This window comes from Sturnira hondurensis, unplaced genomic scaffold, assembly GCF_014824575.4.
Source record: "Sturnira hondurensis isolate 20B ecotype Veracruz unplaced genomic scaffold, ASM1482457v3 Scaffold0010324, whole genome shotgun sequence".
NCBI lineage: Eukaryota > Metazoa > Chordata > Mammalia > Chiroptera > Phyllostomidae > Sturnira > Sturnira hondurensis.
This window is the reverse complement of record NW_028082955.1, coordinates 1,537,486-1,556,842: the sequence shown is the minus strand read 5'-3', so window position 1 is coordinate 1,556,842 and position 19,357 is coordinate 1,537,486. Positions and strand designations below refer to the sequence as shown.

General features: G+C 39.4%; 1 pseudogene; it reads left to right on the top strand.

The window, feature by feature from the left end:
* The first annotated feature begins 2,306 nt into the window (after positions 1 to 2,306).
* On the top strand, positions 2,307 to 4,103 carry LOC118995686 (60S ribosomal protein L9-like; annotated as a pseudogene).
* The last annotated feature ends 15,254 nt before the right edge of the window (positions 4,104 to 19,357 follow it).

The window sequence follows — 19,357 nt, the reverse complement described above, 5'->3', positions numbered from 1 at the left end:
AAAATAATAGTAATATTTGAAACAGACAAAATATTAACATCTGTGGATCTTAGTGTTGATAACACAAATGTTTATTTTCCTACTCTCTTAATATGAAGTATTTTCACAATATTTCATATTAAAAGCACTTAAAAATCTGAAACAGTTGAGATGAAGCCAATAGTTGCAAGTACCCATGTGTGTAGGACAGATCACACTGGAAAATGTTTGCTAAAATTTGGAAATAAAATTCCTTAAAAAGAATTGATTATAAAAAAATAAGTTCTAAGAAGATATAGACAGAAATAGGTGAAATTTATGCTTTAATTTATTTTTAATGAAGAAATGATAATTCTGTATTTTTTACAAGTTAATTGATCAATTTGGGGATTATAATGCTTTCAAGCATTTATTCCTAGAGATCACCAGCTTCCCCTAGGAATGTTGTACTTATTTATAAAAGTTTAGAAGAAGAGGAAGCTAAACAAAGAAAAGAAAAAGGAAAAATTAAGTCTGAACCCAGTTTTCTTAATAACCATCCACGAGCACAGACATTTTATTTATACACATTTTATTTGTAAGGCATTTCTCGAAGTGTGGACTTTATGAGTAAGTGATTTTTTAAAATAATCATCTGCTTACAGGTGACTGCTATGATTAGTATGATTTTTTAAATGATTTCAAGAGAGAGCAATGAGAGAAGAAACTGAAACTGAAACTGATAGCTAACTTGACTCAGATTCTAGAGCTATTCCCTGAGATTTTCAGTCTTTAACTCCGATGAAACAGCTCATACCAAGAATTGCCAAAGAGGAGAAAGAACAAGTTCCTAATAATCACTTATAAAAGTAAAATAGAAGAAAAGCTGAATCAGGTGAATGGGGCTATTTGGGACCCTGGTAGAAACGTGTGCTTTGGACTGAAATGTCTGAGTTCTTACAGGATATGAACAATTTGAAAGAGGAACAGTCAGGGTCACCTGAATAAATGTATTCAATCCTCCGACAAGCCATTGACCTCTATCCAGCTTTTCCCAGCAGCATATTAACAGCAGACTGAGTCGACAAGGATGATCTCTGTCATCATCCTAAGCCTTGTCATTTCAAAGGGCTTTTGTGTGCTTTATTTTATTTAACTCTCCCATCCATCTGTGAGCTAGGCATCATTTATTTTAATGATGTAGAAATTGAGGTTCAAAAGTTTGGTTAAATTTCTAGCTGTCATAGTTGGGTAGTGGCAGATTCTGGGCATCTGTGCCTGTTTCTCCTTACTCTTTATGTATTCTCTTGGTCTTGACCTTCCAATTTTAGGGATGTTGGGGAGGGTTTAAAGTAATTCCTTTTGAAAAATTTTTTATGAAACCAACAGTTTATTGACCCTCTAGGGGTTGTGTCTCATTACCAGAAATACTAATTGAGGTAGAAAGTGCTTTGGCTGAAACAGCTGAGGGTAGAAAATGGTAAACACATGGATCCATGCCACCCAATTGCACTTCTGTGTGGAGAAAACAAATGACATCACTTCTGCTCTCTCCACATGCATTTAGCAGATTTGAATATTTTTTTCCTTAGGAGCAAAGCAGTAAGAATATTAACAAGGATGCTTACCACACATAGTTGCATAGCATTTTCTGTCTCCATTCTGGTGATGAATTTTTTTTCTATTACCTTCTAACATTGTGTTGTAGCCTGTCAAGGCCTGGCAGGTCTACTCCAGCTTCAGGGAGATGGAAGAAAATTGACATGCTTTTATTCATCAGGTGGGCGAGCCATGCATACTGCAAGCTGTGTGTCTCCCTGCATGTCTCTGCAAGTCTCTGCCTGCTGCCTGTCCCCTCTGTGTGGCACATGTTGTGGCACCTAGTAGGCAGTCCCTACCTCCATAAGTACTGTAGGCAGACAAAGCTGGCTTTAAGCCAGACAATTGTAAAACATAGCAGGATTCTGCACATGTGAGCCCACTTCCTGTTTTGGGACCCAGTATCAAGTCTATGAGAACACTACTTATCAGGCCCATTCAAGGTTATGGGAACACTGCTTCCCTTAGTTACTCAGATACCTGAGAGAAGAAGCCAGTCTACCTCCATTTACCCTACAAACATGTCACCCTCAAATTGAGTGGCTTAAAACAAGAAACATTACTTCCCAGTTTTGGAAAGCAACCACTTGGGCGGTGGTTCTGGCTCAGGACCTCTAATGAAGATATTGGATAAGGCTTCAGTCATCTGGAGGTTCGAACGAAGAGGAAAGATTTGCTTCCAAGTTGGTCACTCACATGGCTGGCAAGTTGATACTAGGGGTTAATTGGGGCTCTTACTGTCTCTCCACATGGGTCACTCACTACAAAGCAGCCACCTTGCCTCAGAGCAAGTGATTCCAAAGAGTAGGAAGGAGGACCCAAGGTAATAGCTGCAGCCTCTTTATAATCTAATCTTGAAGTGTTAGGCCATCACTACTGCAGTTTCAATTAACTAGAAGTGATTCATTAAATGAGGCCCACAGAGTATGAGGGGAGAGGGAGGGAGCCAGCTCCACTTCTTGGAGGGTGAATAGCCAAGAATACATGGCTAAACATCTAAAACCACCATGATGCCTTGCCCAAATTCTTAGTTTTTGCAGGAGAAAGCACATAAAATAACTCTATTCCTTTTCAGCTGTTTCATATACTAGTAAAACTGGTAAAAAAAATCTCCAGGTATATCTCATCCTTCACTGATAGTTTGTTCCATTTGCTTTGCTGCTCCTCCCCCTCTGTTTGCATTAAAATATTGGAGGGTGCCCAGTTGCTCAGAGTGTCTTATTTATGTGCGCTCACATTACTAACATTCTCTGGGACCATCCTTTTTTCATCATCTCTATTCTCATAATTCTTCTATTTCTGTTTTCAGCCCTGACCTCCCCTGTAATCCCAGTTTTATATATCCAGCTGTTCTTTGACATCTCCACTCGGATTCTGTGAATTTAAAACATACCATGGCTAGCAGAACTGGACTCCCTCTGCTTCTCTTCCAGTCTTCTCTTTCTCAATAAACATACCCGCTTGTTTAAACCCCTCTTCAGCTCATTTCTAATCCCATGGCAAGTCTGTCAGCACTTCCTTCAATATCTTTCTTGGGTCTGCCAAACTTCCTCCATCTCCACCATACCACTCTAGTCCAAGTTGCCTCTCTTACCTAGACCATGATGATTGCCTCCTAACAGGGTTTCTAACTTCTTCTCTGGTTGTTGTAAGTAGTCTCCATTGCACAGACATGGTGGTATTTTGCAAATGAAGTCAGTTCTTGTCACTCCTCCATTTAAAACTTTTTATGGATTTCTATTTCACTCAGAATAATAAAACCAAACTCTTTGCTCTAACTTCGAATTTTTTATATATTCTTGTCCCTGCTCTCTAGCCAGCTATGCTGACTCTTCTCTCTTTCTCTCCCTCTCTCTCCCCACCACCTCTCACACACAGAGAGAATACAATTTGGTAAAAAGAAATCTTAATTGAAATTTAAACCTGATCTCAGTTGTAACTAAAAAATTAGAACACATATCTCTTTGCTCCATCAATAGTGAGGATGAAGACCATTCTCAGCCATCAGAAACATTGACATCACCCTGAAAGGACACACATTTGTTGTGAAGGGCCCCAGAGGCACCCTGCAGAGGGATTTCAGTCACATTAATGTAGACGTCAGTCTCTTTGGATAAAAATAGAAGAGGCTCTGGGTTGACAAATGGTGGGGAAACAGGCCCTGACCACCACTCACACTATCTGCAGTCACGCACAGACCATGATCGAGGGTGCTACACTGGGCTTCCATTATAAGATGAAGTCTGTGTACACTCACTTCTCCATCAATGTCATTATTCAGGAGAATGGTTCGCTTGTTGAAATCAGGACTTTATCCAGTGAAGAATATATCTGCAGGGTTTGGATGAAGTCAGGTGTTGCTTGTTTAGTATCTCAAGCCCCAGAAGATGAGTTAGTTCTTAAACAAAATGACATTGAACTTATTACACTCTGCTGCTTTGATGGAGCAGGACGCAACCATTGGAAACAAGAATATCAGAACATTTTAGAATGATATCTCTGTTTCTGGAAAAGGAACAGTTTGGCAGCTGATGAATAAAGTCTAATTGGGGGTGTCCAACTCATTTTCATCGGGGGCCACATCAGCCTCATGGTTGCCTTCAAAGAGCTGAAATAATTTTAGGCCTGTATAAATGTAACTACTCCTTAATTGTTAAGGAGTTGAGATTACATTCAGCCCTTTGAAGGCAACTGCAAGGCTGATGTGGTCCCTGGGGAAAATGAGTTTGATGCCCCTGGAAGTTGTTCACCTACAGAAACAATGAGATGCTGGATGATTCCTCAGACTTACTTGTGACATTTTAAAGATGCAATAAAAGCTATGTTTTGATTTGGCAAAAAAAATGAGAACATATAGTTTGAGTAGTGATTATGGGAAATAATTTGACATAATACTTTTAGTCAGGAGTATCCTATAAAAGTGAGGGAGATTATCCATTTGTGCATGCTATGTGAAAAAACATAACTAGAATTGAGATCAATAAGTTAGGCACACTAGTAGGAAGCTCTGATCTAGTGAATGATGCATAGGCTGGTAAATTTAGTGGATGATGAGCTGGTAAATAAAAATGACAATATAACTCTTATTATGTTATATTTAATGTAAAAATACACTGTATTTAGGTATATTAGCACACACTGTATACACATGTATATCTGCATTTTGTGTGTTTGCATGCATATGTGTGTTTATGTGCATGCTGCTTGGCTGTGTATAACATATGTATGTTTCAGTGTGTTTAAGTATATGTACATGTGCCTGTGTGTATCTGGTGTGCTCTTGTGTATAAAGGGCCATCCTGAGTGATAGGTTGGGCAGATGGACAGCTCCCTCAAGAATACTCAAGGACCACAGAAATCTCTCAATATAAATATTTCTTTAAAGATTCATTAAGTTTAAGTGGTCTATTTTCAATTGCAAATAGCCAGGGAGTTGCATCCCTCATCTGTACCTTCCTGTGAGTCATGATAATTAGATTGCATTCATCCTAGCACTTGCTGCCCACTATGAGATATCTGAAGCAATGCATGCATCACACACACACAAAAAACCCAGGTAGGCTTGGGTGGTGGTTGGGTGGCTTGCTGGCTGAGGTGACATCTCCTAAATTATCTCCTTGAATCACAGGGATTGCTTCTCATTGGTAGGAATGGCCAACACTGGGAAATGAGAGTACAGAGTAATTAAAGGGAAACTGGTGAAAAAGTCAGCTGTTTCCAAATGTGGCTCAATGGCACACATGCCTGGCACAACTATGCTTCAGAGGTTTCCAGGTACTCTTTGGAGTTGGGGTCAGTCCCTCTTTTATTCAGAACAGTGGAAGGGCAAATTTGTTCCCAGTAGACACAGTTGCCCCTCGGTGGGCACAAACAGAAGACTGCAAGGAAGCACATTCAGTGAATGTCCCCAGCTCTGTCACACACAGCCACACTGGCAACCTTTCAGAAAGTGGCCTACTGGCCCCTCCCACCTAGGGCCTCCTCCTTCTCCTGTACTTCCCTTCCTTCACTCTTTATATTCCTCCTTTCTTTCCTGCAATTTAACTTTTCCTTTTTTATCCAACAGATCTTTCTAGCCAAGATTGGAAATAAGGCATATCACATCCCATCACGTGAAGAAAATAAAAATTCCACCTCCTTTTACCCATATTCACTTAGAAATTTCACCTCAAAGCTGTACTTTGGGGCCAAGCAGCTCAAGAATATTTTCTACCCCTTAAGTCTCTAATCCAGTCTTGGTTTTGTACTCACCACACCATGTCAAGTGCTCTTGCTCAGTTGAACAATGACCACTCTGGTGCCAGATGTCCCCAACACTTTCAACTTGTACCTTACTGACATTTCAGCAGCAGTCACTGAGCCGAACCTTCCCTGTCCTTGACCTGCCTCCACAGTCTCCTGGCTGCTTCTCACCACCGAGAGGCTACTCTTTCTCAGACTTCTTGTTAGCTCCTCCTGCCTTGTTCCAAGAAACCTTCTCTTATTCCATACTTTATTCCATTCCTTAGGATTTAATACCTCTTACACGATGTTGATTCCCAAGAGGAATGACTCTCAAAGCTCTTTGTGCTATTGTAATAGGGTGCAGAACATAACCCCCACAATCCTTGACTGGGGGATGGGAAGAGTGCAGCATTTGAGATACATTGCATAACAAGGGCAAGTTAATAGCCATGCCTTCCTGCAATCCAGGGCGTATTGTGTACAAGACTGTGAAAATGTTCAGTGGCTCTTGACATAGTGGGGATGGGGGGAAGCTCATACATCACTTATGTGAGAGGCAGGGGGTGGATGCTCATCCTGGATGCCTGTGCATTGCTGAAAAATTTTGCCCTGACTAAAGATGGCAGCCAAAAGAAGGTACAAGCTATTAGGGAATGACAAAAAAAAAAAAAAAAAGAAAGAAAGAAAGACACTAACACAGCATAGGAAGGGTGGGGAATGAGGTCACACAGGAAGTTCTGGGCAGAACAGTTAAGTGAGGGCTGGTTGAAAAAGGGAGGAGATCTGCCCTGAAGTCTGGAGTGAGAGACGAGGTCCGGCGAAAGATCTGAAAATCAGAGTCAGCCATGAGGTGGGCAGTGAGAGGAACTCTGACTGGAAAAGGTGGCAGCAGAGCAGATGATGCCGCGTGAACCTGCCTCACCACCCAGACTCATGAGAGATGCTTNCTATTGTAATAGGGTGCAGAACATAACCCACACAATCCTTGACTGGGGGATGGGAAGAGTGCAGCATTTGAGATACATTGCATAACAAGGGCAAGTTAATAGCCATGCCTTCCTGCAATCCAGGGCGTATTGTGTACAAGACTGTGAAAATGTTCAGTGGCTCTTGACATAGTGGGGATGGGGGGAAGCTCATACATCACTTATGTGAGAGGCAGGGGGTGGATGCCCATCCTGGATGCCTGTGCATTGCTGAAAAATTTTGCCCTGACTAAAGATGGCAGCCAAAAGAAGGTACAAGCTATTAGGGAATGACAAAAAAAAAGAAAGAAAGAAAGACACTAACACAGCATAGGAAGGGTGGGAAATGAGGTCACACAGGAAGTTCTGGGCAGAACATTTAAGTGAGGGCTGGTTGAAAAAGGGAGGAGATCTGCCCTGAAGTCTGGAGTGAGAGACGAGGTCCGGCAAAAGATCTGAAAATCAGAGTCAGCCATGAGGTGGGCAGTGAGAGGAACTCTGACTGGAAAAGGTGGCAGCAGAGCAGATGATGCCGTGTGAACCTGCCTCACCACCCAGACTCATGAGAGATGCTTGGAGCTGAATTGTTATGGGAATGCTGAATTGCAGGCTTCTGCTTTTCTGAAGGACATTTGGAGAAGTTACTCTCTTGGGAAGTGTGCCTCCCTGGATTCCACCATGACACAGTGTAACACAGCACCTGTTTCCCTCAACCACTATGGGAGGCTGAGAACAATGCACCCAAGACCTTGAAGGAGAGAGCTGCTGCAAGAGGATGGAGACTCTGGAACCAACCAGTGCACATGCCAGAGAGGATGGAGACCTGTTTGTGTAACTGGCTGATGTACAGATAAGGGCATGGGGAACTTTTGGTCATGGTTTTGGCTTGTAGCCTTTGGGGAAACAAGGGAGACTCTGAGTCTGTTGAGAGAGAAGGGCTCTCAGCTCCCCAAAGGTTGGAACCCTGTTAATAAAAACCTGTTTCCTTCAACAATAATTGTGGGGTCATATGTAAAGACATCAGGTGGCCAAGCCCCAGTTTGCTCAGCTATAGAGAACCTATTCATATGGTATGGTGAATGTAGCTTGGCAAAAGTAGTCAGGCCCCTGCTTTGGAAAGCCAGCAGGAGTGAGGTGGCACATGGGAACTGAGCCCACAGATCAGTTTTCCCATGGGGAATCAAGCCTGCATTGTACCTAGGCTGCTATGAGGCTTGCTTTTTGCTAAAATACCTCACCCTGAATTGAAGCAGCAAATGTTTACTGCGTATCTTTAAAGTAACTTCCTAAAATCTGTGCTAAACCTCCCAAGTATGGAGTGTAACCAGTTCAACCATTTTCCCCCTTGCATTTGCAAATATCCTTTTTCTTTTAAGTAATTAGCAACATTCTTTCCTCTGTTATCTGCAAAAGGTAACCCCTAAAGTGAATCTGTGCATAGTAAATGAGGACCATCCTCGATGTAATGTACCCAGAAAAGCAATAAAAGCCTGTCCAAGCAGGGGCTGGGCCCCTTCTCTCACTTAGAGAGCGACTGTACTGTCCCTTTTCTCCACAGAACTTCTGTGGTCTGTGTGAATTTGTTCATCTCAGCCACAACACGTGGACCCTGCAAGCCTGGGTCTGCATCACTCAGTAACACTGTGTACTCCTATATTTGTGTACTTAATAACCACAGAGACAGACTCTGGAATAGTAAGTTTTCAGGCTTCAGAGTCAGAGTCAGAAACCTTGGGTTCAATCCCCCTCTTGCATACCATTTTTTTGTGTGACCCTAGGTAAGTTATGTAATATTTCTATGTTTCTAGATAAAAAATGTCTCTATGTGTAAACTAGAAAAGCTAGTAGTGTATGCTTAATAGGGCTTTTCTGATGATAAATGAGTTGATACATTTAAAGCCCTTAAAAACTGTGGCTGGTCCAACCAAACATTAATAAATATCAATAAATATTAATAGTAAGCATTTAATAAATATTCACCAGTTTTATTACTGTTGCTTTATTTGCCTCTTCCTCTCAAATGATTCACAACACATTCAAAGCAGAATTCTTGATGGTCTCAGCAAAATGACACTTTCTTTTACTCAGTTACCTGAATCAGAAGTCAACAGCTTTCCTGGAACTTTCTCATGCTGATATCCATTACTACGAAGTCTCCTTGACTTCAACTCCAAAATGCCCCCTACATTGTCCAGTTCTCTGATGTGCCACTCTGAATCAGCCATATCTTGTCTCTCACTTGAGTTAAGGAAACAGTTTCCTAATTGGTCTCCCTGCTTCCTCTTGTGCCCTTTTCCCAACTCATCCTTCAGTATAGCAGTGAGAGTGATCCTTAAAAAGCATACATTGGGCCATGTCTCTCCTTGGCTCAAAATTCTTCATGGTTTCCCTTTAGACTAAGGACAAACTCCACAATCCTTAAAGTGTCTGTAAGTTCATACAGGTCCTTTGCCATGTTTACTTAATGGTCACTCCCCTCACACACACTGTGGCTCAGCTACACAGGCCTTCTGACATGTTTGCAAACGTTAGGAGAGATTTTCTGCCTGGGGATTATAATTTTACTGCTACTGTCTGCTGCCTGAAGTGTTTTTCTCTCATGTTTTGGACCTTAAATCTTAATGAGAACCCTCTGTTTTCACTTTCAGTACCCCATTATTTTCCATTTGACACTAAAATTTGCAATCACATACTAGCTTTATGTTTATTTGCTTAATGATAGCTTTTTCAACAATGCCAACACTACGATGATAGGGAATCATATTTGTCTTTTCCATTGTTTTACTTCAAGTGTCTAGTACAGCAATGACTAATTAATATTTGTTGAATTAATAAAGTGAATGAATAAACTCTGGCTTCTAAAAATATTTAGTTATTTTTGTGATGAAAACAATAATACAGGTGTAAGAAAGTCACAAGATGTTCTTAAACTTGTCTTTAAGTGATAAAATCCAGAATCATGTGTTCTATGCAGATTTAATACTATCTACTTTTACTGTTAAGAAAATGAGAGACTTGGTTAGAGGGGGAACTATTGGGGCTTTGCGGTCAGACCTGGGACCGAACGCCCCCTTAGTCATTTATCAGTAGTGTGGTCAGGGGCAAGTTGCTTATCTTCCCTTGACTTCAGTTCCCTTACTTGGGAAACGGTTGTCTCAATATGAGCAAACAATTGCAGGGAAGTATATGGCTCCTGTTAGTTGCTTAATGAAAAAATGTTAGCTGTCATTTTCATTGGAAGACCTTTATTTTGGCACTTAACTATGAAAGAGAAAGAAATAGGAATCAAGAATAATAAACTATTAATTATTTTAAAATATCTAGAAAAATTGGCCCCAAAATCACATAAAGGCCTGAAATAGCAGGTAATGGAAGGAAAAAAGTAAAATTCATGAATTTTACTGAAATCAAATAGATTGGTCCTTTACCTTCCCTGGGAAAATAAGTGCATGCTTCCGAAGCCTGGAGTGCTCTTTGCGTGGCCGGCTTATCCTTATGCAGGTCTCACGTGTCTTCACCCACAGGCCTTCCCTTCAACACCTCCCACCACACCCACTACTATTACATTGCCGATCTGAACACTGTACATATTTTCCCCAGAATGTATCTCACACTAAAGGTAGGTTCCCTAATTACATTTCTACCTATCTTGGGTCCAAGTTAATGAGCAGACTGTAATTACTGAAAGGTAGCAGAACTTGCCATCCCAAAACATGCTTCTTTGGCATATTGATTATTATGAGCTGTCAGCACTTGAAAAACAAATGCAGGGGGAGACTTTCTCTGAATTCCCTTTGTTTTTCTAAACACACATCTTCCCGCAGGAACTCAACTGTCATAGATCCCTTCCCCGGGAATTGTATCAGCTCTTGTCATGAGAGACGAAATGAGAAGTCAACACCACACCCACACAAACTTTGCCACAAACTATCACACCTCCCATCTATTCTTCTAAGCATCTATCCATACTCCCTAAAAGTCATTTACTCTCCTCAAAGAGGCCTATGTACCCTTTCCTTATTCAGATGCTAAACCACCTTGGAGGGTCACTATCTCCCTGAATACACGAGGTATACACATTAATAAACTTGTTTTCCTCTTAATTTGTGCTTTGCTATAGAGGGTGTCAGCTGAGAGCTCAGAGGGTGGAGGGAACATTTCCTCTCCTACAATATCAACAAGAGCAAGGTATTGTGTCATTTCATCCCAGCACCTAACACAGTGCCTGGAACATAAAATGTGCTGACAAAGAAAATGAATTAATAGAATGGCTACACTACAGCGTGAGTGTCCTTGTGCTCCTTTGCAGTAGTTTTAGTCAAAGCCAATGTATAATGCAAGAACCATTCCTTTAAAAAAAATCCCTGCTTTAGCTCTCACTGGTGTGGCTCAATGGATTGAGTGCCAGCCTGGGAACCAAAGGGCTGCTAGTTGGATTCCCAGTCAGGGCACATGCCTGTGTTACACACCAGGTCCCCAGTGGGGGACATGCAAGAGGCAACCTCACACTGATGTTTCTCTTCCTCTCTTCTTCCCTTCTGCTCTCTCTAAAAATAAATACATAAAATCTTTTAAATATGATAAAAAATCCCCTTTTTATTAGAAACTTCTTGAACTTTACATAATTTGAAGTTGCAGGTGATATACTATCTAACAACTTTCTTGAGTTGCATTTCACACTGTTTAACATCCAAGAAGCATTTGACATTACCTTTGAGTGAGCAGACTTTGTGTCCATCTTGGTGTGTCCCCAGTGCCCCCCATGGTGTCACACACAGCAATTAACATGGACTGGAGAGTGTGGGCTTGTGTATATCTCTGTGATCCTTAGAAATTACAAAGCCCAAAGAAAGTGACCTAGGCACTTGAAAAGTGGGGAGGAGAGTAATGCAGAAGCTCATAGATACATTTCAAAAACAAGACTTTGAAGTTTTTAGTGTCCCTTTTACTTTCATGGTAAGAAAATAGAAGGATAGTTTGTTTTTCACAACCCCACTACCAGAAATGATTACCTTAAAGATGATAACAAATGATTAATTAAAAATATAAAACCTATGAGTTGCTTTACTTAAAAGTCACCTAAAATGCACAGAATTCCAATATATTTGCAAGTTAATACGCAATGAGTTTCTTTTCATGTGTGTTCTCACAGTCACTACTCTCTCATTTCTTCCCTTTACAAGCTAAGGCAGGCTTCAGCACTTTGTGCGTTTAAGCTTTAGAAAAAAGACAATGCTCTCTGGTGATCCTAAGAATGCTACTTTTGATAATTCTTTTCAGAAAGATTCATTTAAAGAGCTTAGCCACAGCTACATTATGATTTGTACAATCAACAGAAGATACAATGATTACTAGCAAGTTTCTTTCCACATTCCATTAGAATGCACGAGGTAGTAAAATAAATGGACCCCACATTGTGTCTCTCTCAATGTGCATGTTCACTCCCATCCTCCCACATTTTCTCTTTCATCGGAGATATAAAAGATATTTCATAAAAACCACTCAATAAGTTATATGATCATCTATAATTTAAAGACAAAAATATATGTACAAGAAATTTCCTAAGAACTAATATTTTATATTATTTTATATGTTTATATTATGAAAAGTGCACTGGCTGTTTAAGTTAATTTATTTGTTTGGCTTTCTCTGTTTGTAAAACCAATTGTTGAGGCTGTGCTCTTATGCATCAAATACATTTTTCTCTGCTATAACAAAAAATGAAGAAAGGAAGTACAAACAATTAAAAATAAATGATAGTCATTTTTAAGTTCATTTGTATTTAAATGTTGATTATGGTCAGGGATTATCATAGAAATGTATTTATCAGAATCACATATACTGAGTCACATAAAATAAGGCATTTATATCCTGACTTATGGCCTTACTCTTATTCTCCTAACTTCAGTTTATTGAATCATTTTACCATTCCATCTAAATTTAGGTTTAGATACCTAATAATTTGAGGCTAGAGGTGATGTAGGAAATGTCTTGATTTCAGATAAGCCTACAAAATTTATCATCTATATATAATAGTAAACAGTGTGATCAAACTAAATTCTCAGAATCTTTGCCAATGAACTGAATTCTAGATACACGAGCCAAAGAAACTGATGTGATGTTGAATTCCTTCAGTCTTTCAAATTCTGTACCTTTCAAAGTATAGATAGTTTCAGGTTCCTCCACTCACACATGGCTCTATTTCTCCCTTAGTCTCTCATTAGCGGCCCTTGTGCATTTTGTTTTAGATACTTGGTGGAGCTGTTGGATATTATTATATATGCCACCTTTGCAATATATAGTGTGATATTTATGTCAGAGATTATCTGCTGTATATTCCTACTTGGAAAAAAACAGAAATGAGAATTTTTAACCTCTATAAGACAATCTGAAAAAGCTTTAGCTTGTTGAGGCAAATAATTATGTTTTCATCATGTCCAATGGTACTTGACAATGAAAAACCGTATATAATATTATACTTTTGACACATTTCTTTTATTACTTATTTATATATTTAAACATAATAAACCTTCATTAATGATAGGTCAGCTTTTTCACTGGCCTGAAAAGCACAGGAAAGCACATAGATTTTTCAGGAAAGGAAAAGCTAGCTGAATTCTCCATATTTACTTTTTTGTGGTTTTCTGCAAGTTATTTCTAAGTCTTAGTTTTCTTTTCTCTAAAGTAGAAAAAATAAAAAAATATAAAGAACAGAGTTATTCTATAATTTATTGGCCAAATGAAGCACTTTCTGTATGCTTCCCTCAGGGATTCTCTCAGCATTTTTGTTTGTTTGTTTGTGTTTTTATTGTTATTATTAAAGGATAACAGATATTGAGAAAAGTGCACATATTGTGAGTGGTTTTTAGGATCTGAATAAATCTCTGAAGAAAACTACCTGAATTTAAAATCTAGAAAGTCAATACAATTTTTAAATCATAATTGCACGTTAATTTTCATATAAAAGAAGTTTTAGACACAATGTTAGTATTTATGATGAATAATATATTTACCTTTTGGGAAGTAAGAAAAGAAAGATTGAGGTGGAAGGTAAAAAGATATTATTAATAGGCCAGTGTTATTTTGGAACATAAAACAAGCAAATAATAAAACCCAAAGAAGTTTTATGACGAGTAGTTATATTCCAAGTATCCTTTTAAAAGGTACATTAAATGTTCTACAGTTCCGTATAAATCAAATGTCTATGCTTACACCCTTATTGAAGCTTTCTATTTTATTAGAAGCACATAAAAAATATCAACAACCTAAAGAAAATTTTGGAATTCTTTGGGAGGATAAAAATTCAATTTTTTTTTACTGTTATCAGATTAATTTGGGATACTGAACTATGCAATTAAGTTGTCCATCTGAATCTCCCTGCACCTTATTTGCATGTGTTATTAAAAGCCAATACGCTCTTCATTGCTGTGCTCCGCAATTTTTGCTGGTGATAATTTAAGGTAGATACAAAAGGTAATTAAAGGTGGGAATTGTGGTTTTGACCTTAATTCCAAAATATTCCTCTTCTGTTATTATGAGCCCCAGGACTTGGACTTTGGGCCAGCTAGATGCTGGAGGCGGTAACTGCCTGCAGCCCTGATCAACGGCCTGTACATTTTGGCAGGACTTGCTCAAATTTGGGAGCAAGTGAGAGAAGGTGAAAGCTCTAACACATAGTTCTATTACCGGGAACTTAACTCAGTGTGTGTGCTGTGCCGATGCAGAGCTGCCGGAAAAAACCTTTGGCAATTAGGACAGCAATATATTTTCCGTCAGTTTTCATTTTTACCAATAGCCCATCAAAAATAACATTAGAAGCATATTTTTTAAGATAAAGAATTTTAGACCAAAGGAAATTGGAAGAAAAATCAATCGTCCTTGATAATGGGGTCACAACCAACAGGGCATGAATATAACCCAGCCTCCACCTGTCCCCTACTTCCTTTCACTTCTGTTTACTCTAAAAAGAGAAACAGTATCAATATTTCTACAAAGTAGAACTCCATCATGAAATAAATACATGGTTTAATTTTAAAATGGTGGCTCAGTTGGTTGGAGCATTGGGTAAGGATATAAAAAATAATTTTAATGTATATTATCTGAATTAGGAAAATTCAGACCCTTTATTTTACAGCGCTAAAGTCTTCTCCACAGAAACATGCTTAATGGACTGATACAGGTAAAATAATTACCATGCACGTAAGACCCAGTCAGAGTTAGCAATCACTGTTTTTGTTTTTGGAACAGCCCACTGGTTCTGATAGGGGATTCAAGATTTGGAAAATTTTAGCCTAAGGTAAAAAGTTATAAGTCTATCAAGCAATGTGTATATTAAAGCTTTTGTTTCAGAAACTACAGATAAGGCCCATCCTGGCTCCTGGGAAACAGCCAACCTCCTAGGGCACTGTTGGAGATTACTGCCTAGGGACAAGTTGGAGGCATCAGGGCCTTTTGTCTTCCAGGGGAGCTGACCACCACCGACCACCTCCTGCCCCAGGTGGGAACAGCTCACTGCCAAAGACAGGAGTGATGCAGCTTCTGAATCTCAAAGCCTTCACCCCACCTTATTTGTCCTCCCCTACTCCCTTATAAAAGGTCTGGCCAGGAAAGAGAAGGGAATGTGGTCTGTTAGGGTATGAACCCTCCACTTTCTCGGAGTACCAGCCGTCTGAATAAAGTTCCCATAAAAAATTCAATTGCTGTCATTGCTTATTGGGTTTGGTAGTGACAGGCAGCCCCAACACCGGTGTCTTTTCCGGTTACAGTTTTGTTCCCTTAAAGCTCGTTTGGCAGTTAACATAATCCTCATTTTAGAGAAACTGCTGTGCGCATGGGCTACCCCTGTTCCCATGTTGACCCCAGAACTTAGAATATTCAGGATACAGAACTCAAGTAACAGAAATATGGCTGCTTTATAAAGGGAAAGTTCCTTCAGTAAAGAAGATACAGTGACTAGAAGGAAAATATGGGCAAATACAGAACTAACCAATCAAACCTCCCTGGACTGGAATTCCTCCCCGCTTGCTTTCTCTCACCTCTCCACTCTCTGCCATAACTGGCCAAGCTCCAGACCCTCTCCTCTAATCAAAACTTGCTCTGACAGGTCCATCACATGCCACCCTGCTCTTCTTAACACTTAAAACTTGTCCAGATCCCAATTCAGGGAGAAAGATTTAGCGGCTCCTTCTGTCTCCTGTGTGTGGACTCAGCAATAAAAAGCTTTCTTTTTTCAAAAGCTAACATCACAGTTTTGGCTCCTATGTGCTTGGGCAGCAGGCCCTTGCTCAGTAACATTGTTATCTTTTCATAGTTGTTATAATCTCTATTATTTAGTATTCATTGTGAATCTGTAGAAGAAAAAGACTCTACATTGAAAGGCTGCATTAAGATTTCACTTCTGTGGTTTGTACGTTGGTTTTTTACCAGGTTGGCTAGGAATAAAAAATAATGCTGACAAACCAGGTTAATTAATTTCTATGTAACATTGTGGTGTACAGGACATATATTACTTTTGAAACTTTTATATTCAATGCCTCGGATATGGAAATTGAATAGATTCATCTATCTAAGGTGCATGCTTTTGTTCTTTCCATTCTCTTTCCCATTGCTCAGCACTGGTTCCTCATTCTGCTCTTTCAGGGATTTGTCCTCTCTTGTACAGGGAGCCTGGGAGATCTCAGAACAAATTTATCAGTGCTTCACTATTAAAACTGAGTAAGTTAAGTAAATTTTTGATGTTGTAACAGTGTGTACAGTAGGGGTCCCCCAAAATAGCAGAGCATATTCCCCACACACTTCAGTTGGGGGACGGGGGGTGGGGATGATACAGCATTTAAGAAACTTTGAATAACAGTGTTGCCATTAGCTGTGTTAATAACTGTGCTGCCACCCTGGGTAAAAGGTGTATGTGACTTTAAGAGCCTAGTGATTCGTGATATAGCTGGTGGAGGTAGATGCCCCTGTGTCAAAGGGGACTCTTGTCTTAACTAAAGAGAGCAGCTGAAAGAAGGTAAAAGATTCAGAAGAACTGGAAAAAGCATATCATAGGAGCAGACGGTTATGAAGTCACACAGGAAGTTAGGAAGTTCCAGGCTAAGCATTTAAAATAAGGGCTGAGAGAAAGAGAAGGGGATTCTCCCATGTAGCCTGGGATAGTAAGGAGGGATTCTGCCATGCAGCCTGGAGCAGTGAGGAATAAGTCATGTGGGCTGAGAGAGAGAGAGGAAGTAGCCATGCAGGAGGAAAGGATGTGAGGAGAGAACAGATGGAGCTGTGTGGGAACCTGCATAACCAAGCATGGATTCACGGGAGATGCTTAAACTGAACTGTGACCAGGAGACTTCTGCTTCTTTGAAGGACATATGGAGAAGCCACTTTCTTGGGAAGTGTGCCTTTTTGGACTCCACCATGCTCCAGGGTAACATGGCACATATTTCCCTGAACATGGAGGCTGAGAACAGCGCACCCCAGACCCTGAAGGAGGGAGCTCCTGTGAGAGGTTGGCAACTCTGAGACCCATGAGAGCACATTTCAGAGAGGATGGAGAGCTGTTTGCATGGCTGGTTTAAGAACAGATGAGGATATGGGGACCTTTTGCCCATGGTTCTGGCTGATAGACTGGTGGGGAGCAAGGGAAGTGCTGGGGCTCATGGAAGAAGAGGGCTCTGGAAGCAGTGCTCTCAGCCCTCCTGCGGGTAGAATCTGTAAATAAAAATCTGTTTCCTTCGATGATAATTGTTGGATCACGCATCAAGGTGCCAGGTGGATAAGCTAGGTTTGCTCGGTTACAGTGTTACGCTTTGCTTTGTAGTTCTAACAAAGAAATTAACTTGATCAAACTAAAAAAAAATGCTAGATTATAAACTAGAATAAAAGCCCAAGGATGCTTCTCATTCACCTATAACTCTGGTCAGCCCCCAACCTTGTCTTCTAGTATTCCTCCAAATCTCTCTCCACATCTTTACTACTCAATCTTCAATATTCTTCTTCAACCAACCTTGGGCTTTGAAACGGACATAGACCAGTAAGGCCCATGTGTTGGTGAGTGCTGTTTATAAACTTACCTTTCTTTCTAGACTCACTGTTCTGCTGTTCCATTCTCTCACAGAGTTCAACGAGATTAATCAGATTAACTAATCTGAGGTGTGCTGTTAAGCATTGTGTTGTTCTCTCGCAAAACTACTTTAGTAGCTTTCTTCACATCCTCTGAAACTATGGGGGGAAAAGCAGAGTGGATACTTGAAAAATGCTAGTGTTTTTGTTTTTGATTTTGTTTTTTAATATTTTAACCAGGCTCAAACCATGAATACAAAGTTCTGCTTCCTTTTCTGTTTTGTATTGGCTTATTTTCTTATCTTTCTTCAAGCAGGTAGGTTGGAATATGTGTACTCTTTTCTGCAACCCCTCCTCCAATAGAAAAAGGACCATGGACTACAAAAAGAAAAATTTAATGATGTGATGGAAAGATTTTAGGACATTTAGAACTTTTAAGAACATTATCTTGATGCAGCCTCTAAGGAAGAGATGTCTTCAGGAGACTGCAGGAGCAAAATGACTGAATTTATGTCAGAAAGAATACTTGCAGCATGTGAAGCAGAGGGTCCTCTGAGTTATTTCCCCTATACAACTGCTTGAAGAGGATTTGATCTGGAATCTTAATGTCTACTTCTCTAGCACTTATTGCAATGTCTGGCCCATCCTATATGCTCAAAAATTTGAGTCATATGTATTATACAGGGTAGTCATCTAATAAATTTCCATAGAAAAACCAGAGGGAAAAATGATCAGGGAAAGAGGGAGAATTATCTAATAAAAGAATTATTTAGTAGTTTAAAGAAAGAAAGAAAAAGGTAAGTCAGGCAGTAAAGGTAAGTCAGACAAGAATGGATCTAATATTGTTTACACTAAAAACTTTTTGCAATAATATATTTTATCATTATCTTAAGCAAATATGTTATTCAAAAGTAATAATTTGAAAAAAGTAGTATTTTCTTACAAGTAAAAAATCTTCTTCTTTAGGGAATGTTTTATACCCTAAATCCAATCAGCTCAGTAGATAGAAATTTAAACGTATTTTTCAAAGAATAGAGTGTGTCCATACAATTGTGTTGAGAATTCTGATGAAGTTTATGCAGTACAGAGCAATAATCCTTTTTGTACTTGTGTAATAAAATAAACACCTAATAACATCCTAGGAAGATGAGAGGCCTTTCTTTGAAGCTCTAAGGAGTCATTTATTTTATATCAGGAACCATATTTTATTCATTTGAGCAATGGTGCTGGCAGACATTGATGAACTCCCTGGAGGCTATTTCCAAGCCCACATTGTAACTAAATTGAAGGAATAAGGAGGTGTATTGAGCCTTTTTAATGTAAGATTGACATCTCAATGAATCAAGGCCCATAAAGAAAAATAATTAATGAGAAAAAAATAGAGACTATCCACCAAGGGCATCACTAGTTATTACTAGTTAAAATCACTCTCTGTACTAAATGATTTCTGGATTTACTCTTCTAATAATTTCTTAACATTTTATTGTTTTTTTGTCTCCTAGTGAACAGAAACTGGCAACCATTGGGATCCAGATATTTTAAAAAATGAACAAAAATCC